This window comes from Pteropus medius, unplaced genomic scaffold (genome assembly GCF_902729225.1).
Source record: "Pteropus medius unplaced genomic scaffold, Ma_sr-lr_union100, whole genome shotgun sequence".
In the NCBI taxonomy this organism is placed as follows: domain Eukaryota; kingdom Metazoa; phylum Chordata; class Mammalia; order Chiroptera; family Pteropodidae; genus Pteropus; species Pteropus medius.
The window spans coordinates 25,191,934-25,211,049 of record NW_024346667.1 but is presented as its reverse complement, the minus strand read 5'-3'; the positions used below and the strand labels follow the sequence as shown (position 1 = coordinate 25,211,049).

General features: G+C 34.0%; 1 pseudogene; it reads right to left on the bottom strand.

Annotated features, from left to right (window-relative positions):
- Window positions 1-566: 566 nt before the first annotated feature.
- On the bottom strand, window positions 567-685 carry LOC120613591 (uncharacterized; annotated as a pseudogene).
- Between the last annotated feature and the right edge of the window lie 18,431 nt (window positions 686-19,116).

Sequence of the window (19,116 nt, the reverse complement as noted above, 5' to 3'; positions counted from 1 at the left end):
TAGTGTATCCGACACAAGAGAGAAATGGACAGAATTTACGGGATGACAGCTGTATGGCAGGCAAGAGAGAAACAGTCTAGATTAGCATAGGAGGATTGAGACCTTAAGAAAGAAGATCTCCAGGAAAAAGTACAGCTATTGTGTATGTAAGGCAAGTGTTTTCACACTGGATTTTTGTTTCTGGAGTAATCACATTTCTATAGGAAGAGTGATGAAATTAGCCAACGAACTCACCCAAACATAGAAGTTATTTATAATATGTGTTAATAAGTTAGGTAAGAGTTTATTTTGGGGGAGGGGGAATGGAGGATGAAAAGTACAAATTTTAAAATGATTTTTGAAAAATAGATAAAAGTGTTATAATTGTTTATATGACAGAAACAGAACATTGATGGTGAAAAGACCTAAGAGCCAAACAAACATTTTATTTAAAAAATGCATAAATCAACCTCATTATTTCTCTACATTTTTTTTTTTTTTTTTTTTTTTGTGAGGCAACCCTTAGGATGACCTCACAGATTGCAAGGACCTTGCCAGCTTATAATTCCTTATTTTTTATTTTTTTATGCCTATGGCACCTGATCTTTCCAGGTGGTTTCCTATCCAAGTACTAACCAGGCCCAATCCTGCTTAGCTTCTGAGATCAGATGGGATCGAGCTTGTTCAGGGTGGCATGGCTGTAGACTATTTATCTATATCTTAACTAAGGATCTTCATGAAGACACACTTTCTTCAAGGAAAAGTCTATTCTCATAATGGTCTATTCCAAATGACAAAGTAGAGCATGTCTAGAGACAGTTTTTTTCCCCAATTTTCTTGGGGCAGGTGATAATTCTAGTAATCAGAATATTACAGAAAAAGAATGCAAAAAAAAAAAAAGACTTAAAAAAGTAACAACAGGAACAACAGTAGAACCCTAAGGCAGATAATTGAGAGTTCTTCCAACAAGTCCTACTATTTAGAAGATAAAAACTTCTATAATAATAATTATATAAGCTCTTGCAAAAGTCATGCCTTATTTTTATCACAGTGATCATGGAAAACCAGATCCCTACCCTGCCTGAGTCAGCCACTAACTGTGGAATGAAAGAGATTGTACTGAAGCTCCAAAGTCACGAAGAGAGTGACATTGAACTTTACTTAAGCCCCCTACTTCTGCAAAGCAGCAGTGGTATAGAAATCCCCCAACTCTGTGTTACAGGAAAGGATTTACTGCAGATAACCATGCTGCTCCCACATGACCCAGATGAGACCTGGGGATGGCCCAGACCAGACACACTTGCTCCAAAATTTCTTTTGTTTCATCAATGAACTGTTTGTACCCACTGGTACAAAATTCTCGTTAACTACTACAGTTTATCAAGGTCCTGAACTTTGACCCACGCTAGTGTTTAAGCAAGCAGTGGGAGCTTAATCAGTTCATAGAATGTGAAACCACCCTCCCCACTCTCACAGTTTCCTCCTGACCATTTGCTGACAACTATCCGGTCACAGTACCTGCTCACCTCATTCCTCCATACCTAGTCTTTATCCTTGTTTATTTTTCCTTATAAAAGAAAACCATTTTCTGCCTGATTTTTTAGACAGGTCTTTTGGTTGGAATAATTTTCCTTTTGGAGTAGTTAGTCACTCTTTCCCTATTTCAATAGTCTTTCCCAATAAAGTCTCTCCTTTAGGTCCGAATTTGTTTTTTGTTTGACAGAAACCTCCAAGTCTAGAGCCAATGAAACAGAACCTTCCCTGCACCCTCTTCTCTCTGTTTTCAATATGTCATCAAAATTCAATTTTGTTAATATCAGGGCATATCTAATACAAAAATTCTTCCAAGTGCCAATTTCGCTCCATAAAATTGTGGATTAAAATGTTAGTAGCTTGTCTTTTAACATTTTTTGAAAATGTATTAAATACCAGGGTATTAAGTACTTATGCTATGTGATATTCACCATAACACAGTAGAATGGGTACTATTACTTATACCCAGTTTACAAATGAGGAGATTTAAAATGAATGGGGGTTAACTACCTTGCCCAAGCTACTCAACTACTATATGGCAGACCTATAATTTCAACTCAAGTTTGTCTAATACCAGATTGCTCTTAAATTTATGTATTTTGCATGCATGTGTACACACATGCACATATATATTGCACTCACTTTTTACTAGTCCTAGAAGTTAGGAGTGACAGAATAATCAGGAGCATTCTACACATTAATTGGTGATACTTTAGTATTTTAGTTATCTCTAAATATTTAGCACTAGTTAGCATAGCATTCACCCTTATAATTTCTTAAGTAATGGGTTAAACCTTAGATAAAATGATGGATGTGAATATAGTCACCTGTAGAGAAGATGCAGAATTAAATTAACACACACATGTTTGAGAGTGTTTAAGAGGCAGTCAGAGAAAGAGGAGGTTAAGAAAGTGTTTTTGAAAGAGTAGCTGGAAAACCAAAAGAAAATGTAATCACTGAAGCTAAAGAAAAGTGGAATTTTAAGGATAAAATGGTGGGTAAAAATTTAAACACAGAAAGATAACATAGAAAAAGAACTATACATTTTTCTCATTTGGCAATTAGGCCTCATTAATAACTCTGACAAAGGAAGTTTAAATAAAAGATTAAGAGCAAAACTTTGTGGTGTAAAAGGGTGAGTCAAAGAAGTGCGAATATAGAATATAAACTATATAAACTATTCCATGTAGTAACGTGACTATAAAGGAAGAGTAGATGGATATATAGAACTGGATGTAGGGAGATACAAGTATAAGAAGTTTATTTTTTGATACCCATATTATATGCTGAGCTTAAGAAACAAATCTAGAGGAAGATAGTGAAAATGATGATACAGGAAAGAGAAGTAATTTATGGAGTAAGTTCACTGCACAGGTAGATTATGAAATCAAGTGAACACGTAGAATGCCCATCAAGATGAAAAATCAGAGGAAAAGTGAAAGTGATGAAGTCAAATTAGAGTGGTGTTAAGAGAAGGATGTGTGATTTCGTACCTGATGTACTATACTTTCTCACAGATATCAGAAAAATGGTTATGTGCTAAGAGATGGAGATTATACATTGTTATATTGTTGAGATTTGCAAGTGTCATTGGGGAGAGTTGGAGAGAATCTGCTAAGGTCTTATGGATGCTGGTTGGGCACCAAATTTTAGCTCAGACTGAGAATCATGAATTGTTAGTTACACTTTTCTGTTGCAGCATGAAGTTTCTGAAAGTATATTTCTTACTTCATGTGCAGCTGTTTTTTTCCCTCAGTTTCAATAGTAGTGACTATTTAATTTCAATATAAATTCTTAGCTCATCTCACTTTATTTTAAAAACTGGAACTCAAGTCTATTTGAAATGTTAAAGTTATTTAAATGCATAAAATTTTGTACCCACATTTATGTAATAATAAAACTTTGTGTCCCTAGATTTGATAGAAATGTTAGCTGAATGAAACTGTTTTCATTTTGATGTTTGTTGTGAGTCAGAAATCTAGCTGTGCATTTTGACATGATGATTGAAAATCCAATTTGACATGTACTAAAAAAATTCTGGTCAATAAATCTCTTTGGGCTTATTTTATTTTATTTTTCCTGAGCCAAAGGTATATGAATGTTAGCCCTTGTCTATAAGGCTGTCATCATAAAAGGCTTCGAAGTCCTTTTTACTCCTCTGCGTATGAATAAAAATCAAATTGAACAAGCTAGTGCAATTGCTTGTACTACACTGTTGAGATGTTATCTGGTGGTTTTTCTCTACAGGCATCAACTAATTATTTACACCGCTCCATCTTATATAGTTCGTCTTACTCCAATCAAGTTTACTTCAGATGGGCTGTCACTGCCCTAAGGTATATAAGTTCCTTTTGAAATTCGAATGCTTAATTTTTATAAAGATTGTTTAATTCAAATTGCTTTAGTAAATTATTCGATTTTAAATGCAATCTTTAAGGATATTAAAATGTAACATTATTAATTAATTGTTGAGTTCACATAGTTTACATTACCTAATATAATTTCAAAGTGTGCTGTGCTGTTTCTAAGATAAATTTTTTAAGATACATATAATCTAAAGTAATTGACTTTAGGGATTACACAGCTGAAAAATATGGATATGTTGCTGGCATGTTTAAGAGATTTGTATTAAAATTTCTAAAATATGAGGTTTTGATTTAATTAATTTCATATGTTTAAAACTAAAATATCTTATGTTCAATCCTATGTGCATGCTAAATCTAAAGTTAAACTCTTACTTGTTTGGTCTTTAGTTTCACTTAGCCTTAGATAAGATAGAAATAATATAATAGGCAGATAAATGATAGAGAGATATTCATAATATAAACTGTTGGGGGGGTTATCTTCTAAATAATGGCTTTGCTGGTATTGAAATTTGATAACTGGATTATATAAGGATATAAGGTGTTTTGCACACTAGTCAGGATTGCAAAATAATAATTATGCAAATGTTTTACTTATGCTTTAGAGTGTCTTGTGCCAGCTGATGGTGTACTGGATGGAAAAGCGTGCCAAATGTCTGTGTTAAGCAGCATGATGCTTATTAAGTGGTCATGAATTGAATATATCCATATAGTTCTTTGTGGGAAAACATGAAGGACAAAGAAGTGTCAAAGTCGGTGCTTTCTAACAATGACTGACAGAGGTATAAGACTGGCCATTTGAAGCGCTGAGCTAGCCATTTGCTGATGTTGCGGGGTGGGGAGTGGGGCGTAGTAAATAGGGAAGTTCAGAACCCATGACCATATTATGTTATTTTGTCTAGTCACTGTAATCTTGATAAATACATTACTTTTAAGACCCTGTTGGTCAAATTTGAGCAATTTGAATATCTCACCAGTTGGTTAACAGAGATGAGATGAGCTCTTTGTACTTTTGACTGTTTCATTTCCTCTGGAGTTTGCTAAGGACTTCAGATAAGATATTCCAGGGAGACTAAAGCATTGAAACCTAAAGCCAGTTCAAAATTAAGGACCATGAAAGAAGCCCAAAGTCTCCAGAGTTAGTAGTCTTAGTACATAGGAATTATCACATAACATGCTGCCTGATCTTAGATACTTAGTACACAGAAAGACTTCTAGTTGTTATGTGTGGATTGCCCACATTATTCCAGGGATTCCCCTTTACAAGGAACCAAAATATGTGCCTTCCAATTAAAGAGTTTCTTAACTTCCAATTTTACCCACTTTAATGGGGGAATGATTTCAAAATAGAGATTTTTAAGTCAAGAAATTTATTTATGACAAGTAAGACTATGTCTGTTTAATATGATAAATTTTTGAAAGGTACAGATCAATATATATAAAGTAGGCCTTTGTTAATTTACATAGCACTAAGTGTGTGTAACTTCATTGATAATTTTATCTTAATATATCCTCTAGAAAAAATATGTTCTCTTTCTGATAAAAATCAGTCTTTGGCTTTAAACTTCAGAGTTCCATTACCCACTGTGACTGCTGACATCCCTAGCAGTTTCCAGAGGTGGCACTGTGGCCGTGTCAGAAATAGTAAAAATAAACAAAAATCTATGACACCTCTACTTTGAATCAATGATACAGATAATGTATCCACTCTATAAATGTATTATTCATTCAAATTATTAATTTATTAATACTTATAAACATGATAGCCTTAGATGCTCAGTTGAAAGAATTATTCTTGACCTTTGGGAACAATTTCAAATAACACAGTTGATTTCATCCTCACAGCTCTTTCAGGTAAGCACAGGTGACCTGCTAAATAGCTATGACAATCGAATTTCACACAGGAGAACCTGCAAACAGATTACTTTTTTTGGGGGGGGATTTATAACTGGATCATTGATATGCCTGAAGAACAAAGCAAACTAAACTAAACTAAATTAGATTGTATAGTTACATTCATGGAGAAATAAATACTAAAACATATATTTTCATTCCTAATTGAGAATTTTGTTTTGTCCCCCAAAAGTTTTAACCTACAGAATAGAAAATCAAATCATATAGCTCAGCATGCCTTTTGGGATAATAGCAAAGTGTGATGATGTGGCTTGCATTGCTGGAACAAATCAATGGTCTACAATCAATTTTACATATTTTATAAATTCAAATCTGCTTTTGACATTACATCCGGTTCCGGTTATTTGAGTAGTTTCATTACCAGCAAATCTAAACCATAATTTGTATTCAGCTCTAAGTGGTATGCCTGTATTTGTAACCACGAAGTCATGGAGAATGTGATTATATTTCAGATGCAGTAAACTTTGAAATTCTCCACAGGACATATGTAGAAAACAAAAGAAAGCAAATTCTAGGAGCCGGCTATTATAGGGTGAATTGACTTAGGTGAAAAAAGAGTGAGCACTAAGACTTACAGTTGATAGTTGCAAAGAGCAACACCAGAGTAGATAGTATGTCCACAAATCCAAAGATAGATTCAGTGTTTATAAAGGAGTATGCTATAAAGCAGCATACAGAGCTTTTAGAGTGAATATTAAAAGGAAGAAAATATTTTTATTTTGAATATGTGATTGCAACCACATGTGTGTGTTTACATAAATATATATAGTAGTGTGAATATTTATATATAAAACATTTATGTATGTATATATAAATACATATATAGAGAGCATAACTATATTAAATAAGATGAAATAATTCTTTCTACTGACATAATTCTTTGGAGATTTTATCCTAAATAATTGTACTTTATAAAATGTACTTTATAAGTTTATACTAACTCCAACTCACTTTCAGCATGTTTCTATTTTCATAAAAAAAAGTCAGCTGTTTAAGCATTTGGTTAGTAAAAATGAGAGGAAAGATTTTGACAGGAAATATTATATGACTCATTGGACAGTCAGAGAAAATGAGTAAGACAGCCAGTTTGCCATAGTGTCGTTTTAGATAATGCAAGGAGCAGTGCATTTTTAAACAGTGGTGACAATGCTGACAGATCTTAAATTAAAAGTCTGCAAGCTTAATAAATATAATAATAGATGACGTTTATACGATATATATAGCTAGCTCAAAAAGTAGCGTGAGAGGATGTTGTCTAGTTACACTACAGATACATAAAGAGATTTATCACTAAATCTGATGAATACATTTATTGATAGGTAACTCCCTTTTTTTCCTCTGATGAGGATAACACACTGTGTCAAGGGACATCTAAATAATAGAAAGCCATAGTATCAAACTGTATTCACTTAGTTATTCTTTAAACAAAATTTTATTTTCTATTATGTTTCTGGTGCTGTGCTACATGCCAGAGTTATAACTAACAATCAATAAGGTAGACATGGGGCTTTACCTAAAGTTGCATGCAGTATTAGAGTGTGGGATAGAGATGAGTAAGTAGGCAACTCCAACATAATGTGTTGGGTACTATGGTAGAGGATATATACAGTCCTGTGGAAGAAGAACGGAATGCCACCCAACACCCTCCCTTGAGTAAGTGGCATTTATAGGGAGAGCTAAAGGATGAGTTGGAGTGAGCCAGGTAGAGAGGAGGGTGGAGTCTACCCTTGCACTTGCCTCAGCATTCTGGCTAACTAGATTTTCTGTTGCAGGACAACTGGACTCTAAATAGGATATATCCGTTGTATCAGGGATTTAGAAATATGGGGCACTGGTAACTATAAAGACAATGGAATTGGGTGGTTATTACTCTCAATTGATGCTCTCATAAAAATGTAAATCAAAGGAAAGAATGATTGTCAATTAGAAGCCATGTGTAAAAGGTGAAGACCTCCTTAGTAGCATATAAAGGGGCATTCATCTTCTGCCACAGAAAAGTAGAGAACGCTCTAAAGAAGGTTAAACTCTCAACATAGGTCTGCCACATGAAAGTCAGGGACCTGTTTATGGAAGAATGAGATGCTGACACATGTTCTTGAATCATATTTTTCCCTGAACTCTGTAAGCCTGCAGAAATAGCCCACTCCTCTGCACTAGGAGCTGGAGCTCTGCCATTGCTGGAAGATGATGCAGATGTCTCCCACCTGTAAGATAATATACACTCCATTGAGATCTGCCCACACATGACCAATACTTGAGTTAAGTCACAGTGTAACCTGGCTATGGATCTGTTGAAGGGTAAAAGGGGCTAAAGACCTAAAGAACTGCGGAACCTAGACAACATGTTCTGGCAGGAGCTGTATAAATGAGTATAGACTGGATTCTGAGGGTACTGGATAACTTAATTTGAGGTAAAATGTAGCTTACTGATATGAGGACCCTCTTTGGATGTAGAACTAGATAGCCTAGCAAGGACCCTAGAAAATGATGTAAACGCACTGCTAGGATATCCCCTAGGAACATGGAAAAATTATGATCTATATTAAGCTAAAAATGCCAGATTTGGTCTGACAGACCATAGAAGTAGGGATTAAAGGCAAACAGAGGTGGGCATGTTGGCATGCATGTAATACGAGTGCATATGTTATATGTAAGGTTGGAAAATCCAAAAAGACTATTTCTTTATGCATTCTGGAGGATAAATAATTTTCCAAAGCACTGATGAGTTAGCGCTGAGAGGGGCACTAGCATCATTAAGTTCAGTGGCGCTCTGCTGTCCTGAGCCGAGCTGAGAAAAGAAGATACTACTGAAAGCCTAGACTTACAAATAGTAAGGAGGTTGATAGATGCTCCCGAAACAAGGGCCTGGTAACAGCATTTACCTGTAGGGGCGAGTATTGCAATGAGTGGCAAGGTCAAAGTGGCAGCCAAGGATTTTTGACCTATAAAGAATTACGAAGATACAAGAGATGGCTAATAGTGCATGGCATTTCTTGAGCAACAAACAAGGATATTGCTTACTCTGTACAATCAAAATTGAAGAAGGATCATCAGATTGTTGAGGACGATCTCTCTAATTTAAAAAAGAATCACATTTTCTTTGCCCTGGTTCTGGACCTGAGCTTGCCTGTCTTTCTTCCTTTCTCTCCTTCCCTCCTTCCTATGACTCTCTCCTTCCTACCTACCTCCCTCCCTTCCTTGCTTTCATTATTTATCATTTTTTACCTAGAGTCTATTGATGGAAGTAGAGGCTGGTTCCCCAAGATGGCTGTTTTTAGATGTTTTCTGGTTAGCATAGTGTTAGGGGCTTAATAAAATCTCCTATTTTTTCTTTATGCAAATATAAGTTATTTACCATTTCGATACCCTATCTCATCTTCATCCTCCTCACTTCTGACATACTCCTGCCTGTGAGATAGAGGTAATGAGGTTAAGTACTTGTTAATTAAAGAGGGCAAAATGTCAACTAAACTTTCAACCTACACTTCCTTCCCTTGTTTTTATATTGTGGTGGACCCCAGACTCTGCCATAGTTGTCGTCTCCATATCCTGAATCTCTCTGGTGTTCTTCAGCACAAGCCATTTTTCTTTTACCTATGTGCATAAAGTCTGAGTGTCTCTGTGCTGCTAAATGAATGATCTTCCTCTATATCTCCTCTACTGTTCTTCTCAAGGAGATATATTGAACACAGATTCAGAACAGATATCCTACCCTCTGGCCCTGTCCCACTAGCTTTACAAAGATAAACATATTTGGGGCATTAGATGCTTTCTTATAAGTGATTTCTTCCCCCCTCAAATCTATGCAAAACTCTCTGTGACTTTACTCTGGGATACCTCTTTGACCTTGGGACTCGGTGTGCAGGGCATAGTCATAACTATATCAGCCCTTGGTGCTCAAGTGAGGATATAAATAGGAGCTACTGTTTCTTTCTGGAAGAGAACCTGTGGACTACAGATAGTAAATAAGCGGGTGAGGAACTATTTGGGGCAGGAACCTACTGTTCTCAAACATTAGGTGCTGTGAGACAAACCCTGCTTACAGGAAGGTGAGTCCTCTTCCTTAGAACTTAATATGAGGTTTCAGTCTTTGACACTTAGGCACTGGGTGATGCTCCAGAATTATAGCATGAAAAATGGTATAAAGTGTATTATTGATAGTGCAGGTAGATTTTGGATAATGAAATGAAGGAGCTAGTATCAATTCCAACTTGAGGACACCAGGAATCCTCCTAATAATGTCTCATCGATCTATAATGAGTAGATGTACCCTATAAAGACAATTTAGACAAATCAGGGGGTGATCTGCAGAATCCCTCTGTTATTTAAGGAAATGAATATGGTGTTTGTTTGTTTGTTTGTTTGTTTGTTTTGGAAAGCATTCAAAAGATTCCACTTGGGAGAAATTACATTAGGATGGGATTTTATTATTTTCCCTCTTTTTCTTCCAGGAGCTGGGTAATTATTCACTTATATTCTAGTACAATGGTGATTATATGCTAGAATGAAAAAGAGTTTTGTTATAAGACAGATAATATTAGTTATCTTTGTCTTTCATATGTGTCTCTCCAAAGCTAGATGAGGCAAGCTATTTTTCTCATTTACACCTTCTATACAGGGCCTCGTCCTCACAACATGTTCTTATGACATGTCTTTACCGCACCAATCTTCATCCAGGAGAAATGCTTTGGACTGAAACCCTAACCAATGGTTGAGAGCAGGACAGAGAGACAGTCTTTGTATTGTAGAACGGTGGGCTATAAGATCCAAGGAAATAACGGGGTGAGAAGAAGAAGAGGGGGTACCAGAAAATGGACCTCATTTAAGAGAGACTGATACGTGTCAAGGGGAATTAAATAAGAAACAATTTTGTAGTATTTTCTATCTCTAGTGTGTAAAATTTTTAATTGTGTAATAAAAAAATATTTTCGGTCTGGTAATGGATTGTCCCTATTTGACTTTGAAAAATTTAAGGACAGTCCTAAAAGGATATAAATATAATTTAATAATATTTGAGCATTGTATAGCAGGGTTCTCTCAAAGCACCGAACGAATGTTGGCTAGAAGAGCAGGGGAGAGTTGGTTCGATTTCCATTTTCTTCATTCACAATACTGGTTCTGGTTCTACTTGAGTGGCATACACATTGCAATATTGTCTGAGTTGCTAAGGGATTTCAGATGATTAAGGTAATATCTTAATCTTTTAGTTACTTCAAGTGTGTCTCAATAACAATGAACTTTAAATTCTCTATGTATTTTATCATTCTGGTTTATTTTATTATTTTTGATACTACTGGCTTAAATACAGCAAAAACTCATTCAAATAACGAGAGGGAAATAGACATGATGTTTTTCTAATCCGAGTGCTCTGACATGCTCTATGCTAAATGCTTATGCCTGTGTGAATTCTTTCCAAAATTTTATCTGAGGCTTTGATAATAAAGCTTTAAAATCTGGTTCCCTTAAAAGCAGAACCTGAGGCAAAGGTTTATGTGGGAAGAGATCAAAGGGAGAAGGAATGAAGGTGGGGGTGGGGATGGAGAGTGAAAGGGAGAATAGGATGTGTGATTGATTAGGCTATCCCTATCAACAAGTGATGTTCGAATCAATTGTAGGCTGACATAATCTTTTTGCATCTTCATCTAACTCTTTCCGCCTCTCATTCTTCACAAGAGTTATTTACTGTCTGCAGTGCTTTCTCTCCTTCTATCGCCTAGCTGGTTAACTCTTGTGCCTCTTTATAATCCCAATTTATTAGTTCGAATGCCATTTACTATGGAGGAATTCTTGAATTTCCTCGCAGCTCTTTCTATCCCCTGCTGACGACTTCATAGCAACTCTTCCTTTGCAGCACTTTTCACACTTGTAATTGCTTGCTAATTTTTGATTTCACTTTTATCTCTCTCACTTGGTGGAAAGTTACCAAAGGCAAGCACCATGTTTGTTTTATGTGCTGCACAATTAGCACAGTTCTTGGTACATATCAGTACTCAGTGTAGTTTTTTTTTGAGTGATAGAATGAATGAGAGAAGGTAACATTTTGTGTCTACTGTTTATGAGTTAGGCTGACATACATAAATACAAATAAATGGCACTAAAAAAATGAGACTTGAATGTAGTTCTTGATAAGATGCAGTCTTATTAACTTATAGCCGTACCAGATTGTCATCTATAGAACATCAATAATGAGATTGTTTTATATTCTTCATTAAACTTCACATACATTTTATATTGTCTATTTTATTTTCTCAGTGTGTTTAATAAACTATAAAAAGTCATTTCTATTGCAATGCCATTCTCATTATATATACAACAATGTATTAACTAGTTTTAGTGATGTCTGCTTCCATGGGCTACCATATTTTATTTTTAAGTTCAAATTTCTATGAAAATATGTTTCTGCAAAATGTTAGATAAACATTTTTTTCCTTCATGTATGTATGAGCTAAAGGCTAGATATGGGCAAATATTGGGAAGATATTGAAGGCCTGCCAATGAATCTGTTAAGTTGATCTATGCGTATAATTCTTTTCTCATTCAGAATGTCTATTAGTTTAAACTGGCATCTCCCGAATTCTGCCTGCCTATTGGCAAATCAAGATGTGCCTAAAATTAATAAAGATGATTTTATTTCAGGACTTCTTACATTTAATATGGTGGTAAACTTTGGATGTCTTTTTGGTGAACAATAATGAGCCAGTGAAAGCATTTTCTTATAATCGAAATATTAAACATGAATTGAATTACGTATCTAACAAAATTCTTCTTAAGTTTATTAGCTTATTTACAGAGTGACTTCCAGTTCTGCTGGTCATCAGAAACATTTATAGGGGTTTCATATATATTCAAATTTTCTAGGTCTAATGCTGGAATTCTGATTCAGCCTGAATAGAACAGACCCCGAGATTCTGCATTTTAAAACATTTTAGAAGTGATTCTGATTGTCAGCCAGAGTTCTGGCTCTTGGACTAATATTAGACATAAAGTTTGACCATATAATGCTAGTGATATTTTCACAAGAATACAAAGGAGAAAGAAAGAAAGAAATGCTAGAATAGTTACTATGAATAATTACCATATAAGTCCTTCAGTTGTTTTAGTGAAGGAGTTAAGATTTTCCAGATCTAATTATCCCTGTGAACAAAAGTACTGGGAATTTAGTTTCTAGTTACACAATATTAACTTTTTTTTGCATTTACATAATAATTACTTTTCCAATGTCTTCACTTCTAGTTGAGAAATAGTGAAAGACAAGTGTCAAACTTTTAAATATAGCTTATATCCTTTATACTGAGTTAAATTACTTTAATACTATTTTTCCCTAAAAATTCCACAATATTGGCATATTCTAAGAGCTACTCACTCAATAAGTACATGATTTATTTAGAAATGTGAAAATTTTAGAAAATATATCTGTTAGTAATGGTATGAGTAGCACAGCATACTCATTGGCAGCATATTCTTTCGGGGGCTTTTTAACTGTGAAGTTTTAGAGGAACCTTCCATTCTGTACCAAGTTCAGCTACGTGGTGAGAGAATATTCTTTGAGAAAGTAGGAGGACACATCCAAGAGGGGATTACTGCCATCAAGTACTAAAATAATAACTTTCAATCTGTAAATGCCTTTCATAATTCATGATTATGTCTAATTATCCTCCAGTTAAATGTAGTGTATATTGATATGGCAGGAAAATTTTATTCCAGGACTATGTAGAGAAGCCTTGGTGCTTGTCAGTTCTATCGAGTGATTGTCAATATAAGCAAGGAATATGAAGACAGACTTATTGCATTTCCTAATATGAACACAGAAACACATACTCATACAAGGCTGGTGCGGCATTAGAAGTAGACCAATAATGTGGTGTTTATGTGATATGATTTCTGGAGAAGCCAGAAAAACCTGTTTTCTTTTTTCTTCCTCTTGCCTTTCCAGAGTCAGTGTATGATAACGTTGAGCATACGGATGATGAAGAAAGTGGGTTCACATTAACTAGCTGTGAAAAGAATCTTCAACAAATTAACCTCACTGTCCCTTTTTCTTTTCTGTTAATTACATCTTCTTGAAAATGTGAATATCAATAATACAGACCTCTTGAGTGTTGTGAGGATGCCAGGAGTTAACACAGATAGTATCTGTAAAGTATTTAGAGGTCCTATGAAAAGCTCAGTAAGAGTCAGTTGATATTTTTCTCCCCTAAACCTTTGCTATGTTTGTACAGGACCAGTGGCCACACTTTATTAACAGAAGTAACATAGATCCCTGGCCACTTCGCTTATATGTCGGCAAGGGGCAGCAGTGCTGGCTTCCCCAGTCTCCTGAGCACTGGGTAGCTTTTTCCAAAGTGTTAGGTTCTAGGCCTGGTTCTACAAGTTCATGTGCTAAGAAAACTTAGTTATAGCCGTACTGCAAAGAGAGACCCATGCATCAACTATTGCATTCTCTCTTGGTGAGTTAGAGGCTTAGAAGTAAAAATATGTGGTTTAAGGGATCTCATGTTTTCCCATTGACTCTCACTGAAAAATGGGGTCTCAGAATAAAAGGGAATTAGTAGATTCATATGATTTCATTAATAGTTTTTTTTTTTTTAATAGAATTTGCCCTGGCACAAATGTTCTTATATTTCCACAAATTAAGTGGTAACCCATAAAGATTTAGTCAAAATCTAAGACTTTAAAACTGATGTATAGGAGTATTTTATTTCTTGATAAAGTTGTCATTTATTTACTTATTTGAGGAAGTCCACATTTTTAGAAAGCTGATGTTTAGGATTTGGCTATTTATGATGAATAGTAACTAGACCTTTGGAGATGCTCACTTTGTAGTGTATTCAAATGCTGAATTGTATTGTTGCACACCTGCAACTTTTATCATAAAAAAAAATGTTACAGGTATAATTGTTGTCATCTCATTAATTCAGAATATTTACCCTAACATCAGAATATTTTCATAACCATAGAAGATTCAGCAGTTGGCTTATTTTAAAATCTACTACACTTATCAGTTATTTGAAAATGCAAACTTACTCTTTTTTTTCATCTGATTTGAACAGTAATATTATTTTGTAAAGTTTGGAAGCAATATAATAACCTCTTTTACTTTCTTTAATTTTCCATACAGTTGAGGGATAAACAGGTATCATGCAGATGAATGTTAAATATTATCATTATAATTAAAAAAGAAAAGAAAAACTGATATAGAGAACATGACTTTTATTCATGGTCAAATTCTTCCCAAACAAACTTCCTGTCCTTTGTTGAGAGACAGTTCTATCTTTGCATTCTTATTGCTAATTAAAAATTATATATAACATCAGAGAAAATAAGAAAAGCTTAAATGAAGGATGATATAATAAGGTTGCTAGACCACACTCTTAGAAAATGACAATGTCACGAAAATCAAACCTAGCTGCAGAACTGTACTGAATTAATGGAGAGTAAAGAAACTATCTTCAGGCAATGCATGCTTATTGTTGGATCCTAGATTTTAGAAAATAAAGCTATAAAGAATATTATGGAAGCAATTAGAGACATCTTAATTTAGACCGTGTGGTAGATATTAGCATTTTATTAGTGTTAAATTTCCTGATGTGATACGTATAATTTGGTTATGTAGGAGAACACCTCTATTCTTAGGTGATGCATGCTGAAATATTTAGCAGTGAAGTGTCATGAGGGCTGCAAGTAAGCACGTTCAGAATGGCTTGATAAATACATTTATTGTTTAACTCTGAAGTATAAGAACCATAGAGTTCAGAGAAAAAAAAAAAACAAACAATAATACCCACTTCTATTCAAATTCTGCATCTAGCACTTTGGGCTCTGAAAGGTGTCACAGACTTTCTGAAATAATATTGTCTTAATTGGGAAGTAAAAATAATGCCTACCTCTCAAGTTGTTTTGAGGTTAAGTAAACACTATGTGAAATTACTTTGTAAAAAGCAAAATATGATGTGATGTTGGTTCTTCATTCTCCTTTTCTTCTTTTGCATTCTTATTATCTTCATCATTGTCATCATTCACAATTCTCTCCCAGAAAGCTTAGGTAAGACAAAGTCCATCAAAGATCTAGGGTATAAGAAATGGTATAAGTAAATATGAGAAGTGTTTGTGTGTCCTTCTGACTGTGTTAGAATGTGTAGATAATATTTAAATTAATCATACCACATTATGTAAATCACACCAGTCACTTGTTAATATCTCAGTTTTTGGTCTAATATCGATTTATAACTCTATATGTGTGTAGTGAATGATCATTAAGACCATAACTAAAGCATGATGTTTTTTTCTGAAATTTAATGAGATTGGGAAACTTTGGCAATTGTTTCCAACCACAAAACAAGATTATTTTATGATAAATAAAACAATTCATACTTTACAGATAAAAGACAAAGAATTGAAAAGAAATAACTTTCTAAGATTACTTCCAAAACTCTTTTCCAAAACAACTTTATAAAAGATCAACATAGTATTTATAAAAACGAAAAGCAAAAAACAAGCACTGGCTACATAAATTTAGACTGTAATCTGATGAAGATCCACACTACATTTTCAAAGGAAACCAGAGAATTGTGTTTCGTTATTGGTTAGGATGGACTGTGGACTGAGCAATGGTAACTGCAAGTCCAGTGTGGCACCATAATATTGTCCCTAGATTTGCCATTTTTGCAACTTTCACAAATGATCCTATTGACAAAGTGAAGAGTACTTCAAATTCTCAGTGAATGAAGCCTTATGAGGGATCACGCAGCCCAGAGAGAAAATTATTAAAATTATCTGTGAATAAATAGAAAACTAGGGCGCAAGTCTCTCTGTCATCTGGTTCCCTCTCCCTTCCCTGAAACTTTGTCGGGGTGGAAGGAGCAGGGAACACTCAGGCAAAAACACATGCTTTAAATGGCACTATCTATCTCTTGTTAATTTGAAAAGGATTATTTTCTATTCACTGTTAAAGAAATAAATATTTTCTTCTGACACACTTTGTTTTAGTTCACCTACATTTATGCCAGACAATAAACAGGGCAATATATATACAAATTAAATAAAACACAATTAATATTACATTAAGGTAAGAAAGATAAATGTGTAACAAATAAATGCAAGACAAATCATACATACAATATGGTTATGAAAAGCATTTAGATATTAGAGGGTAAGAAATTAATTATTTTATCAGGTAGAGCCAGAGGTAAGGGAAGGAATAAAGGATTAGGAGATATTTGAATATTTTTAGAAGAATAAAATAAGTTTATCTACTTGACTAGGTGAAGGCGATGGTACTTTCTAGGCAAGAAAGTACATGCACACAAATGAAGACTTGCCTGCAGTGTGTGCAAATCAAGAACACAGGGTGGCTCCTAATTACTGTTTATAAAGGAAAGAGGCAAGAAATGAAGCTGCATAGGAATTCTATAGGCAGAATATAGTAATAACTCATGAAAGCAGGAAAGAAACATAATTAATGTATAAGTAAATGATACCATACTTGATATTGAAAACAAAAACACACAAAGTTGTGAAAGTTGATTATTGTCATATAAATTGAGATTATCTAAACACCAATCAAGATTTTCCTCACATTTTTGTATAGACTAATCTAATGCCGCCTCCCCTCACTTCACTCCTCTTTATCTTTCCATTGTATATTATACATTATGAATACTCCAGAAATAAAAAGAAAGGGAGAATCTGTAACTATAAGTAAACAATTGACCTATTTGGCCAAATGATTTTTGTATGTAATTTATACCCGAATAATATGTTGGACTTTCAAAAAAGAAATGTAAAGTGCTGAATTTATCACAGAATGGTATTTATTGAATAGCATTATAATCTCTTAAGGGTGATTTAGAAGTCTGTATAATTATAGTTTTCTGAAGAACTTATTTTTATGTTCATGCAGGGGCTAATATACCAGCAAATTCTAATTTAATAAGGACTCAGTAATTAAGCACTTTTTACCTCTAACTAGACTGACTCTGTAGGGAATTAGAAGCTTTTTTTCTGGGACAAGTCATAGCATAGAATTAATAAGTCTTTGCTATCTGCTTCTCATGGAAAAAAATAAGACAAAGTTTCATAATGTGTACTGGTCAAGTGCTTGACAATAGTCTGAGATATGTTTTCTTATGGCAAAGAATTTTGAAATTAAACATAGTCAAAAAATATTTGTTTCAAAAATATGACACTTCCTGTGAAGTTGCTCTTGTGAAATTCCTATTTTTTACCATAGACTGTGCAAGAGATCTGTGCATGCAAAGGAAAATGATCATGAAGAATACTTTCTAAAAGCAAATTTTTCAAGTGGCAATAGATGAAAACTTCATGCATTTAGATTATATTAATATTGAGATTATATTTTATACTGAGAAAAGTTAACTTAAAATTGTGTATATAAATATGCATCATCAAATACAATCTGTACCTTTGTAAAATTCTTGTATACATCCCTTGGATGTTGATTGGTGGCTGAAGTTATTTATAAACACATAAAACCAAAAATAGATAATAAAATTAAATTATAAAAAAACTCAGATTGATTATAATTCTGATTACTCAAGGTTAACTTCAAAAAAATTCCTGCTTTAGACTCCATCCAAAGAATTTAACAAAAATATTATAAACATAAACATGGTCCCAAAGACTGGGATCTCAATAACAGATGGTATGGTATTTCCATGTAAAACCATCACTTTGTCTTCAGTTCTCCTAAGATTGTGTTTTTTAAACAGACTCTGTATGGTTGGGGAGAAGTATCCTCTCTAAGTTATAACTGCAGGAAAAATGTGAAGTAGTGTGGAATCATTAAGAACTTTCTAATACTACAAGCTGTTTAAAAAAAAAAACAACATTAATACAAAATTTCAATGTAATTTGCTTCTAATTACAAAATTGAAATAAAATAATTTGCTTGGCTTCCTTCTTAGTACTTACAATCAAATGCCGTTGATTGCCCAATACAGCAATTAATCCTCTCTACCTTGACACCCTTGTACCTTACTTTAAACTTACCTAATTCATAGTGCTCATAAATGGCAATTGAGGAAATATATATTATTTATAATAATAGACTATAAAAGGGGTTTTTGCTGTATTTCTCCAAATTAAGCAAAGCTCTGTTGAATAATATACTCTTAATGCATGCTAGGAATTTATAACAGGAAAAATTAACTAAATTTACACTAAATGCTCTTAATCTTCCAAGGAGGGATCAACAATGAGCTCTGAGTTTCAATAGAAAAAATACAAATTTGATAGGATTGACTAGAATTTATGAATTATTTGAGATAAATAAATTGAATAATAAAACCCACCATTAGTCACATTAAGC